This window comes from Lactuca saligna, chromosome 3 (genome assembly GCF_052625555.1).
Source record: "Lactuca saligna cultivar CGN05327 chromosome 3, ASM5262555v1, whole genome shotgun sequence".
In the NCBI taxonomy this organism is placed as follows: Eukaryota; Viridiplantae; Streptophyta; class Magnoliopsida; order Asterales; family Asteraceae; genus Lactuca; species Lactuca saligna.
The window spans coordinates 159,793,524-159,807,667 of NC_136419.1; positions in this window are offsets into that span (position 1 = coordinate 159,793,524).

Below are 14,144 nucleotides of genomic sequence, written 5' to 3' on the forward strand. Positions count from 1 at the left end.
TAGATTCAGCATCTTCAACTTCCATTAACATAGTTTGATTTGTCGGAGGGGTGTTGAGATCGATTAGGCTATTTGTGCGCTCTGTAGGCGATGATGCTGGGAGCGATATTGAATGTGGGGGCAGGTCTTGATTTGGTAGACTGGGCATTGGGGGTATAGAAGGAATTGTGATTCCATTCTCTCTGGATAATAATCTCCATCTTTTCCCATTAGACTCACCAATTTTGAGTTGTTGAGTTGGGTTAGTCGATGCCAATGGGGGTGGAGAAGGCCCAAAACAGCCCACATGGGGGAGCCCATTAGAAGGTTCAGTATTTTTTGATGTTGGGTTGGTTGTAGGCAGTGCACATGGGGTTGTTGTCACGTGACCTGCATTGTGGGTGGAGCCGTCAGGAGTTAATGTCACCATGTTCCTAGGAGTCGCTACATCTTCCATCATCGTTGGTTCAATCACCCTCGCTCCTTCCCCATGTGACTGTTCATCTTCCAGGTTCGACGTCCCAGCTGTCGTCGCTGGAACCATATCATTCTCCGATGGATTTTCTGTATCGTTTCCCATTTCGCCATCTATCCGTTGTGTTTCGAATCGAAATTCCCCTTCTTCCATATCCTCTTCTATAGCATTGCTTTCTTCATAAAGATCTTCTGACAAGTCAAAGTTGAAAGGGAACCAATCTTCATCAAACTCAATTATGCCCAGGCTATAAACCTGGTTCCATCTCAATTATGCCCAGGCTATAAACCTGACAATTATGCCCAGGCTTCATCAAACTCAATTATGCCCAGGCTATAAACCTGACGGGTCAAAGTTGAAAGGGAACCAATCTTCTGACGGGTCAAAGTTGTATAATGTATAGTATAAAATTACATAAGTAGTCGGGTTTGAATACGAAATGTCACGAACTTAGTTTTGATTAAAAGAGTCCTTATGATTCTAGAACTTATATGGTTGGTCCAGAAATAACTTTAAAAATACAAAACTGCAAAAATGGTTCCTCTAATATGCATTTTTTCTGGTTTTCCGTCCGAACCTCGATTTTTATAGCTTCGTGGTTCTTTTGACCATGTTTGTTTGTGATTTGGTCCATTGAAAAACTAAAAAGACTAAAATGTCCTTCTAATACACTTTTTATATTTTTCTATTTAATTTAAAGTTTTATTAATTAGAAAAATTAAGGATCTCTGTGTGTGTATTTGTGTTTGATAAACACCTAAAAACATATTCATATATTCAAGAACACTCAAGAGCATCGTCCGCCACCACCACAATCTACCACCACTACCTTTTGCCACCTCCATCTCCACCTAAACTTTTCTTGTCACTTCATCTCCACCAAAAAATATCCCAGAAACAAAATCTATACACAAAATATAAGTTTGATCTTGAGTTCGCCCCTATTTGATGAATACACACACAAAATCAGATTTGATGAACTGTGACAACCCAAAATTTTCTATTACTTTGAAAGCTCAATCAGTCAACTCAATTTAGTGTCAGACTCATTTTAGTTATCATTTAGCACAATTTAGAGTCTGTTTGAGGTTCTGAGCCTTGTACACTTAAGGGATAAGTGTTAGGGTTTATCTACTGAAGCTATAGTACAAAAATCAGGCCTAAAACACCACGACCATGAGTTCACGGCCACCACACTGGAGTTTACGACCGTAAACTCCATGTGGGCCGTAAACTCACACTATATGATCAAGCGTTGGCCATTTTTCTCATTCTTTCCTTTCCTTGGCTGATTTTCCTTCAAATCCTCTCAACTATCATCCTGATCTTCACCTTAGATCTTCAATAATAGTAAGTATTCTTCCTTGACTTGTTGATACACCTCTTAATCTAGTATTCTCTCATGAGTTCATCCATGAAAATCATGTTGTCATAGATCTTCAAGTTTCACCAAGAACACACACTAGTGTTCTTGGCCAAAACCGACCATTTCAAGCTCCTATATCATAAGTACTCTTGTTCTAACTTGTTATGTACTAGATTAAACATGTTTAGGCCTTATAAACATCAAGATTTAAGGGTTGGATGAGAGTTTACGGCCAAGGATCTCCCAAGGTCGTAAACTCCCTATAATGATGCAATGTTGCCCTAATTTCTTTCCTTATGCTTAGAACTTGGATTAGAACCCTCCACTAATGAACTAGGGACATTAAACTTTGAGTTGGTACACAATACCATGAGTTTACGGCCGTAAACTCATGGAGGAATGGTCCTTAGGCCGTAAACTCATGTTAAGGTCAATTCTTGGACCGTAAACTCATATAGACTATTGTTTAGCCTTGTGACACTTAAACACTTGAGACTTCCTACCTTTAAGCCTCTAAATATGACCCTTTAGAGATTTTACGGCCAATCTCTTGGCACTGTCGAAAGTTTCGGGATTTTCAGCTATCACGTTTCCTTGGATCGGGGAGGTTAGTCCCCAGATGAATCGCTCGATCTTCTTACCCTCTAAGGTAATCATACCAGGGCATAACAGAGACAGTTCGCTAAACCTTGATATGTAGGCATCTATATAAGCGTTCCGGACAGTGAGATTCCACAACTCTTGTTCCATTTTCTGAATTTCACCACGAGGGCAGTATTCGGCCATCAGCATTTCTTTCATTTCTGCCCATGGCATGGAATTGGCTACGGGGAGTGTCATGGCTTCTATGTGTCCGCTCCACCAAGTGATCGCTTGGTCAACAAAAGTGCATGCGGTAAACTTCACCTTCATCTCCTCAGGACAATCGCATATCTCGAATACCGATTCCACCTTCTCGATCCACTTATAAGGACTTCATGAACTGTAAACCTACCTTCTTCGATGGTACCAGAGGAATTCTAGCATTGTCCCAATGGTTCGAAAGAACCGAAGTTATCTTTGAAATGTGCTCTTGCCCCCGAAGAGAGCAAAATCAAGTTCGCAACCGCCACCCTCACTAACAGGGCATTGACATGGTGGAACGACCATGTCAGTGCACTCTCCTTGGTTACAGCCAATGCCATGGGCTGGGACACTCTAAAGGATCTCATGAGAAAGGAGTACTGCCCTAGGGGCGAAATTCAGAAACTTGAGGAGGAACTCTGGAACCTCAAGATGAAAGGGACCGACATAATAGCGTATACGGCCAGGTTCAGTGACTTGGCGGCTATGTGTCCCAATATGATACCGTCCGAAAGCAAGAAGATTGAACAGTACATCTGGGGTTTAGTGCCCCCGTATCGAGGAAATGTTCTAGCCTCACGCCCTACCACCTTCGACAGCGCCAAGGAATTGGCCCAAAGTCTGATCAATCATGAAATCTCCTCCACTCCAGCAACAACAACCACAACTACCACTGCACCACCCGATTCATCTGACAGAAAGAGGAAACGATGGGATAAGAAGAAGGGCAAGAAGACTCAAACCTCCTCTAGGGACCAACAAATTGTGGCGGTCCGTGCTGCCACTACTCCAGCCGCTCCTGCACCGCCAAAGCCTTATAGGGGGAATCTGCCCAAATGTCCAAAGTGCCCTTACCACCATAACGGCCCCTGCCGTGAATTGCAGTGTTCTAATTACGGTCGGAAGGGTCATACAGTGTGATTCTGCAAAGCCCCTCCCAAACCTATTTCGCAAGTTCCCGGTTCGGGAGTGACCCCGACGTGTTACGGCTGCGGTGAAGCTGGTCACTTCAAGAAAAACTGTCCGAAGGCTGCAAATGCTGGGGGAACCGGAAGACTACTCGCTATTGGTCACAATGAAGCGGTGGCGGATCCCATAGTAGTCACGGGTACGTTTCTTCTCAACAACTCTTATGCCTGTGTCTTATTCGATAGTGGTGCAGAAAGAAGCTTCGTAAACCAAAACTTTAAACACTTACTCAAACAATCCCCACAACCACTAAAAGAAACATTCGTCGTAGAAATGGCTAATGGGAAGACCGAAAGCTCTAACGAAATCTACGTAGGTTGTACCCTCACGTTAGACGATCACTCATTTCCAATCGATCTCATACCAGTCTCAATCAAGAGTTTCGATGTCATTGTTGGTATGGATTGGTTGAGCCTTTATCGTGCCGATATCTTATGTTTTGACAAAGCCATTCGCTTAAATCTTCCGAATTGCGAAACTCTATTGATCTATGGAGATAAACCCGGTACGAGTCTTCGTATCATCTCCAGTATTCAGGCTCAGAAATACTTACGTAAGGAATACCGCGCCTTCCTTGCTCACGTCGTCGACACAAGCCAGAAATCGAAGAACCCAAAAGACATCCCCGTCGTATGTGATTTCCCTGATGTCTTCCCAGAGGACCTTCCAGGTTTACCTCCCAAACGTCAGGTTGAGTTCAGAATCGACCTAGTTCCAGGAGCTACTCCCGTAGCTAAGTCGCCCTATCGTTTAGCACCTGCCGAGATGCAGGAACTATCCGATCAACTTAACGAACTGCTCAGCAAGGGCTTTATAAGACCAAGCTTCTCACCTTGGGGAGCTCCGGTCTTGTTCGTGAAGAAGAAGGACGGATCGTTCCGTATGTGCATCGATTATAGGGAACTCAAAAAACTCACGGTTAAAAATCGCTACCCTCTCCCTCGTATCGACGATCTATTCGACCAACTACAAGGAGCGAGCTACATCTCCAAGATTGATCTTAGGTCTGGGTATCACCAGTTATGAGTATTCGAGGAAGATGTTCCGAAGACAGCCTTCCGAACCCGTTACGGTCACTACGAGTTCGTGGTGATGCCCTTTGGACTGACTAACGCCCCCACAGTATTCATGGACCTGATGAATAGGGTGTGTCGTCCATATCTAGATCAGTTCGTCATTTTCTTCATTGACAATATACTCGTCTACTCTCGGAGCGAAGAAGAACACAGGGATCATTTACGACAAGTCCTAGAAACCCTACGGTCAGAGAAGTTATATGCGAAGTTCTCTAAGTGCGAATTTTGGATCCGAAGAGTTGAATTCTTAGGAAACGTGGTTAGTGAAGACGGAATCCACGTGGATCCCTCCAAAATTAAAGCTATTGGGAATTGGTCAGCACCGAAGACGCCTACAAAAATTCGCCGATTTCTAGGCCTCGCTGGCTACTACCGCAGATTCATTCAAAACTTCTCTCGGATTGCGAAGCCTCTCACCATGTTGACACAGAAGGGCGTATCATTCAATTGGGAGGAGAAACAGGAGAAGGCATTCCAGACTCTGAAACAAGCCTTATGCACCGCACCAGTATTATCCCTGCCCGAAGGAGTTGAAGATTTTGTTGTGTACTGCGATGCATCGAATCAGGGTCTTGATTGTGTTTTGATGCAACGAGGTAAAGTTATCGCCTATGGCTCAAGACAGCTAAAAATGCATGAGGCGAACTACACTACTCATGACCTCGAGTTAGGAGCGGTCATCTTCGCACTAAAAATCTGGAGACACTACTTGTATGGGACGAAGAGCGTGGTGTACACTGATCACAAGAGCCTCCAACACATACTAAACCAGAAGGAGCTCAACATGAGACAACGCCGATGGGTCGAGCTACTTAACGATTACAATTGTGAAATTCGATATCACCCGGGAAAAGCCAACGTGGTAGCAGACGCCCTGAGTAGGAAAGAGCATTCTGGTCGAGGAACCAAATCGTTAACAATGACTATCCATTCGCATCTGTCCTTGCAGATCAGGGAGGCTTAGTTGGAGGCCTTGAAGCCTGAGAATGTGACGAGAGAATCCCTATGCGGAATGGATAAGAGTTTGGAGGTCAAGGGTGACGGAGCATACTATCTCATGGATCGAATCTGGACTCCGCGTCATGGAGGTTTCAGAGATCTGGTCATGAAGGAAGCACACCACACTCGATACTCCGTCCACCCAGGTTCAGATAAGATGTATCTGGATCTCAAAAAGCTATACTGGTGGCCTAACATGAAAGCGGAGATCGCTACCTTTGTGAGTAAGTGCCTTACTTGAGGGAAGGTCAAGGTCGAATATCAAAAGCCATCAGGACTCCTCCAACAACCAGAGATACCGGAATGGAAGTGGGAGCGGATTACAATGGACTTTATAACCAAAATACCCAAGACAGCAGGTGGGTTGGATACCATTTGGGTCATCGTCGATAGATTGACCAAGTCTGCACACTTCCTACCCATCAAGGAAACGAACAAGATGGAGAAACTCACAAGAACATACATTAAGGAAATAGTACGGCTGCATGGCGTTCCTATATCTATTATCTCAGATAGAGATAATAGGTTTTCCTCAATGTTTTGGCAATCACTACAAAAGGCACTAGGGACGAGGCTAGATATGAGCACAACTTACCATCCGTAGACTGACGGACCAAGTGAGAGGACGATCCAAACTCTAGAAGATATGATGCGAGCTTGCGTGATAGACTTCGGTAAATCGTGGGATACACACTTACCTCTTGTGGAGTTTTCCTACAACAATAGTTATCATACGAGCATCAAGGCAGCCCCATTCGAAGCCCTCTACGGACGGAAGTGCAGATCCCCTTTGTGCTGGGCTGAGGTGGGTGATACTCAGTTAGCTAAAGGACGAATTCCTGACAGCGCTCTCACTGGTCCGGAGATCATTCGAGAAATGACCGAGAAGATTGTACAGATTCGTGAATGATTAAAAGCCGCTAGGGATCGACAGAAAAGCTACGCCGACAAATGAAGAAACCCTTGGAATTCCAGGTGGGAGACCGAGTCCTTTTGAAGGTCTCGCCCTGGAAGGGCACGATACGCTTCGAAAAGCATGGAAAGTTGAACCCAAGGTACATAGGGCCTTTTGAGATTCTCGCTAGAATCGGCCCAGTAGCTTACAAACTCAACCTACCCCACGAACTAAGTAACATACATCCTACCTTCCACGTCTCAAACTTGAAGAAATGCCTATCCGACGAGACTCTCGTGATTCCACTTGACGAGATCGAGGTCAATGAGAGCCTCAACTTCGTGGAAAAGCCTGCGGAGATTATGGATCGGGAAGTGAAACAAACGAAACAAAGCCGCATCCCAATTGTGAAAGTTCGATGAAACGCCAAATGGAGACCGGAATTTACTTGGGAGCGTGAGGATCAAATGAAACTCAAATACCCCCATCTCTTCGCTTAGTAGTATTGTAATACTTAACTGTATGAATTCTAAATTTCGGGACGAAATTCCCTCTAACGGGGGGATGATGTGACAACCCAAAAATTTCCGTTAGTTTTAACGTCAAAGTTAACGTCAAAAATTTCCGTTAGTTTTAACGTCAAAGTTAACGTCAAAAATTAACGTCAAATTCTATTACGTCAAAAATTTATCTAATTTATCCCGAAAATATTTTTGACCGGATTTAAACCCGTTGGAATATTTTAATTAATATTCGTCAAGAGAAAATAAATACACGTAAATTATCTTTCCATTTATTTGGAAAAAGTTTATTTTTATTTACAGCCATTTAACTGAGTAAAATTTTAAACCTCATTAAACATAAGTATCAGGTAGTCGTATACCGGGTACAACATCCAAGCCCTATATAAGGGTGGGCGGACACTCCTTAGAAGCCTTTTCCCACCTTAGACTCTCACTCTCTCTCTCTCTCTCTACAAACAGGTTTTGGTCAAAAATCGTCCCTCCGAGCCTCAAATCGGTAAGTAAACCTCCCTAGCTTGTTGTTTAACACTTCTATCTTGCAAAATCGTGACTTAATCATCCGGAAACCTCAAGAACATGAGTTTACAGCCCATGAACACCTTCATGGACCGTAAACACTCATAAAAGGGTTTTTATGCTCAAAAACCCTTCCAAACCACTTCTCATGCTTAACAATGGCTTAGATGCTTACCCGAAAGGACTTAGAACACCAAAATCGGACCAAATGGGGAGTAAACATGATTTTATGGTCTAAGAATGTTCTTGGACCGTAAACCCATGTTCATGAACCATAAACACCTTTTATGGTGTCAAACTACCCCTCAAACACCTCCAAGGGCTTCCATGAACTACCTAGGGTGCATAGAACCTTATTTTCTCTCATTTTATGCACCAAAGCATACAAAAATCATGTCACACATGAGTTTACGGCCCAAGAAGGTTCTTGGACCATAAACACCCATTCATAGACCATAAACACCCCCACAGGGTGTTAAAAAACCCTTAACACTTTGTATGGCTTATATTTGGACCTAGAACTTCGTATGCTTAACCTACAACCACAAAAACGCATGATTTGGGGACCAACATGAGTTTACGGCCGTAAACTCATGTGTTTAAGGTAGTAAACTCCCCAAGTGTATCTCCTTAGATCGTAAACTCCTCAAGGAGTAAACAATGGACCGTAAACTCCATTTAGTGCCCATTTTGAAACCCAATCACTTCCTTATCCCTTGATTCAACTCTAGCATGACTCCATGAGTGAGTTAAGACCTTTAAGCATCCCATGACACTACTACCATGAGTTTACGGCCGTAAACTCATGGGGGAAAGGGTCTTGAAACCGTAAACACCCATAAGGGCCTTCATTGAGGAGTAAACTCCAGTGTGAGTCCATACACACCTTCTATGAAACCCAGGACACTTCTAGCACTTGTTGCAAAGTGTTTTTATGTCGTAAGACACCCTTAATTGCTTAATTAGTTGTTAAATGACTAATTAGATACTTAAATGTATCATTACATGTTAAATAGGATTCGCGTGTGTGGTCAAGTCCTCACTTGACACTTAACATCCTATACCGGCACCTCCATCGGATCCACTTACAACAGGTGAGTTCATACCCCTTTAATGAACCTTTCAAATGTTTTTATATGTTTTAGGGGGGGGGGGATACAAGTCAATTATACATGTTTATGGAAATTAATCACATGTGATTCACTATACGTAGTTCAACTCACATGTGATTTACCACTATGCCTTATAAAAGGATTTTACGTTTTCAAAACTATTTTGAATAAATAAACAACTTTTTAAATGTTCCCTTTGGACAAGATCTTTCTTAAATAAATTTTCTTATAAAATGTAACCACACTAATATATTTATATAAGTAAGACTTGAAGGACTTAGGACCGATAACTCGCCTTATTTCCTGTTCTTGTTTGATTGTGGGCTTATGGTAGTTGTTATCCGTCCGACTGTCGTTGATTTCTTAGTTATATATCATGTATATTAGTGTTGGATACGAGCATTTTCATTTCATCCGATGCTTAAACCACTAAATTGATAAGAACTATACACACTAAGTTAACTATAATAGGTATAGTTAAGGCCATTACTCCTCGCTATAACTACTACTCTACACACTATAATACACACTATTACGAGACGATACACTAATAAGAGAACACACTACGAGCTATACCAAAGACTACTACACTATAATACAAGAAAAGGCACTAAACAGAAGATCAATGCGGAATTCAACCTGTCTCTCTGGGGGTACCCCAGGAAGATCTTCAGGAAATACGTATGGAAATTCACGTGCTACTGGAATGTCTCGAACGTTAACCTCTTCCTTGGTTTTACCCACTATATGCGCCAAGAACGTCAAATCGTTCTTTCATAGATGTTTCTGTTCCTGGACACACGAGATGAGGCGAAGGTTCGTGTTAGGTTTGTCTCCGTAAATAACTAAGGTTTCGTGATCGAGAAGGTGAAGGCGAACGGCCTTCTCGTGGCACATAATTTTAGCATGGTGGGGGCTTAACCAGTTCATACCGATAATCACATCGAAACTCCTAATGGAAACAAGCATTAAGTCTATTCGGAAGACGTGTTGATTTAGAGTTAGGGTACATCCGATGTAGACTTCCCCAGTGGATTTGGTTTTCCCATTGGCCATTTACACCGTAAAGGTTTCATTGAGCTTCTGAGGTTGTTGTTTTAACAAATGTTTAAGCTTATTTCTCACAAAACTTCGCTCCACTCCGGTGTCAAATAGGATGCATGCATAAGTGTGGTTTAGGGGAAACGTACTGGTAACAACAGCGGGACCTGAATCGCTTCTCCCTGACCCGTGGTCAGTACCCTTCATGTTCCTCCATTTCCGGGATTGTTGTTGTTGGGGCAATTTCGACAGAAATGCCCAGTCCTTCCACATCCATAGCAGGTATAGCTAGGTCCTGCATTGTTGCCGCCAGTGTTGGTGATGTTGTTGTTGCGGTTATTATTGTTGTTGCTTCCCTGTTGTTGATTCTGAGGAGGGTAAGTCCTGCAGTACCTTGCTGTGTGCCCCTTCCGATTGCAACTGGTGCACTGCATCTCTCTGCATTCTCCATTGTGATGGAGACCGCACTTGTTGCACTTGGGAAGATTACCGGAATAAGGTCTAGGAGCACTTGGAGCAGCTGAGGCTGGAGCATGTGGTGTGGACGGAACCTGAGCGGTTACAGCATTAAATGCCACTGTTTGCTGCTTCTTGGATGATTCGGAGCCTTGATGTCCCTTCCTCTTGTTGTTCTTCCCCTTCTTGCTATCATTTTCCTTCTTAACCTCAGTCTCTACTGGCTTCTCACCCTTCTTGTTGTTGTGGTCATACAGCTTCTTGGCCAATCTCTTGGCACTGTCGAAAGTTTTGGGATTTGCAGCTATCATGTTTCCTTGGATCAGGGAGGTTAGTCCCCAGATGAATCGCTCGATCTTCTTACCCTCTGAGGTAATCATATCGGGGCATAACAGAGAGAGTTCGCTAAACCTTGATATGTAGGCATCCATATCAGTGTTCCGGACAGCGAGATTCCACAACTCTTGTTCCATTTTCTGAATTTCACCACTAGGGCAGTATTCGGACATCAGCATTTCTTTCATTTCTGCCCATGGCATGGAATTGGCTACGGGGAGTGTCATGGCTTCCACGTGTCCGTTCCACCAAGTGAGCGTTTGGTCAACGAAAGTGCATGCGATAAACTTCACCTTCATCTCCTCAGGACAATCGCATATCTCAAATACCGATTCCACCTTCTCGATCCATTGTTTCAGGGTGATCATCCCTCCAGTGCCGTTAAAGGTTCGTGGTTTGGCGTTTGTGAAGTCTTTGTAGGAACATGTTTTGGTGGGTCCTTGATTCATCCCGTTGTTCGAACTTCTGACCCCTTGTCCGTTGACTCCTCCATTGTTCCCTTGGTGAATTTGTGCCATTGTTGCAGTGACCGCAGCAGATACAGCTGCCTGGAATGCAGCTGAGTCGACTTCGAGTGGGTTTGGTCCAGGGTTTCCGCGAGCGGGTCGTGGTGGCATCTTTCTGTCATAGATCGGAAAGATGTTGAGTGTATGTGGTTTTTGTGAGGTTGTGATCCTATAAACTAGGTGCATGGCACAAACTTAAGTACTTCTACAATTTAGCATACAATCATGGATACGTAACACATAGCAGAATAAAACATGTAAAATCTTTCATTACTATTACCCGCACTTTGATACATGAAAATTTTGCTCGAAAGAGCATACATAAGCGGTACTAGTTTGACAGCATAACGACTCTATGAGTAGTGTAGTCACTTAAACATAGAGCCGGGGTACATAGCATAGATCCTAATGACATAGCACTAAAAACTGATACTGTTATCCCTAGTCGCAGTGAGATGTGCCCGGGGGTGGTGTTGAGGAAGTGGATGCTCCCTGAAGACGAGCCACCTGTCGTTCTGCGTCCTGGAGTCGAGACTCCCACCTCACCTGTCTCATGTGGAAATCTCGAAGAACGTCTCGTGTCTCCTTCTCTGCACGCTCGACCCTAGCCCACATCTGGCGTACCTGGTCGACGGTGCTCTGAGCTAGGTCGCCGGTGTTCCGTAACCGTTTCACCATGACCGGAAGGGCTCGATCGGCCGGTCCTCCATCCCTCAGGTCAAAGAACTCGCGTGACATGCCGAACGGGGGTCGGTATCCCTGCTGTCTGCTCCACCTCCAAAGATCAATACCCCAGGGGGGTGTAGGACCAGTGGTGCCCACCCGGTAAGTGGGCACCCTAATCGGGTAAGGGGGGTTGATGACTTCGGAATCCACGTCCGAATCACCCCCTTCGTTATCGTTGGGTTCCTCCTCAAAGCTTCCTTCATCTTCTTCCTCCTCCTGTTCTTCTTTTGGTTCGACAGGTTTGCCCTCGACTTCTGCCTCCGGTTCCCTGTCAGATTCCTCCTCGGGGTCTTCCTCAGGCTCTTCTTCAGGCTCTTTGTCCAACCATCCGTTATTCCCTAGTTAGGGAAGTAAGGATCTCCGGGGTGATAGAAACCAGCCATGCTGTCTGCGAGAGGGTGTAAATGTGTTAACATTATTCCTAAGACGCTACAACTATTGTATAGACTAAACGAATGTTCTCTTCGTGGTGATAAAGGGGTATGTTTTTAGGTTCCCTAGATATCACGATTTCCTCAGGACATGTGATAGTTATACCTTGGAGGAAATGTAGTTGATCAGGCTACATCCACTCCTTGATACGACTAAGAACAGTTTTGGCTTAACTGAGATACTAGCATTATCTTGTTTGGTTCGGTATTACGTTCTTTTTCCTAATACAAACAAGGATGTTTTTATTGTTGTGTTTTACTTGTTTCGTTCAGAGTTGTGTTAGTCCCTCTTTTTGGTTTATAGTTGCATATCAATGTGTGGTTAGATATGCTAGTTCACCATAAACAGAACTCTGATACCAACCTGTCACCCCCTCGAACCGAACGGCAGAAACGTTCGAGGGCTCTTGTGACTCAAATTGAATACCATCACAATGAATATACATGAATCATAACACAAATCATCACCATGCATTGGAATATTACAACTGATATTGTTTACATTCAGTACATTGTTTAAACGTTACAATTCCATAACACAGAATGTCTAATAGATAGCTTAAGCAAAACATCATGACATGACTTAGTACTTATTCTCCGGCTTACCTGTTACCTGAGAATACAAGTTATTTTGAAAACGGTCAAGATATGAAATGTTGGTGAGTTCATAAGTAATGTTATGGAAAAATGATTTTTGTGAAGTTTGAAAAACCCAGAAAATCCGATATTTTCTGAAAAGAGTATATGTTTATAAAAATTGTGACGATCGTAAATATGCTTGTCGATTTTGAAAACGTGATAATTGTTGAACTTTGTATACATCACACAGGTGAAAATGTCGAACTTTCCGGGAAAACTCGATGTTTTCCCAATACGCAAATTACACGACTTGTTTATTGTTATACCGATACGACGAATGTTTTTGAATACCCAGGTGACATTGGATTAACTAGGGTTTGTGAGTGGTTACAATCACGCATTAATGAAAATGACTAGTTTATAACTACAGGTTACGAACGATCCCTAAGGCGTCGTCCGTACTACTCACACAATCCAACCACCCTGACTCCTCTTGATTAACGCCACGAATCTGATTACTCGAATTCTCATAAGCCCAACAACCGAGGAGAAAGGAGGGTACGAAGCCCCCTTTATTTCCATAAGTTATTCAAGGCTATCGGGAATGCGAAAGGCACTTGGCCCGACTTGCATTTGACTTCTCGACCTCACTAGCAGTACTAATGGACCATTAGGGCCCAATAGCACAATAGAGCTATTGAAAGTCCTTTTACATGTAATTGGGTCATAAAAGGCCCATTAACATGTAAGCGCGTTCCCTTCGGGCCCAAAGATCATGTTATTGGACTAGAAAGGCCCAACAAGCATGATTTGAAACTTTCAAGCCCAAAGATTGAATGTTGACTCCTCGTAGTTATCACGTGTTTATTGAAATACTATGGTGTATTGATTTTTGTTTTGTTATTGATTCGAGACCGAATTTATTCGTTTTGTAATGATATTGGTTGTTGAGAGTGTATTTGTTTTTACGTTTCGTCGATAGTCGTGGATCTTGTATTTTGTCTTAATGAACTAGTTTGTTTAAAAGTAAGATTTTTACCTTTTCACAACCTTTCTTTTTATAAAAATAGCACTTTTAGTCCTTTATGTAAAAAGAATTTCATTTTTAGTCCTTAGAACATTATTTTGACACTTTTGTATCATAAACTTGTTGAAAAGACATTTTTTGCCAAAATTTATTTTGTAAACAACTTTAGTCATTCCAGATTGATGTTTTCTCGGTTAGAACCCTCAATTTCGCAACTGACAGTTTTGGCCCAAAATATAAATTTTTTACATTTTTTATCCTTTTTGAATTTGAAAAGCATTTTTGACC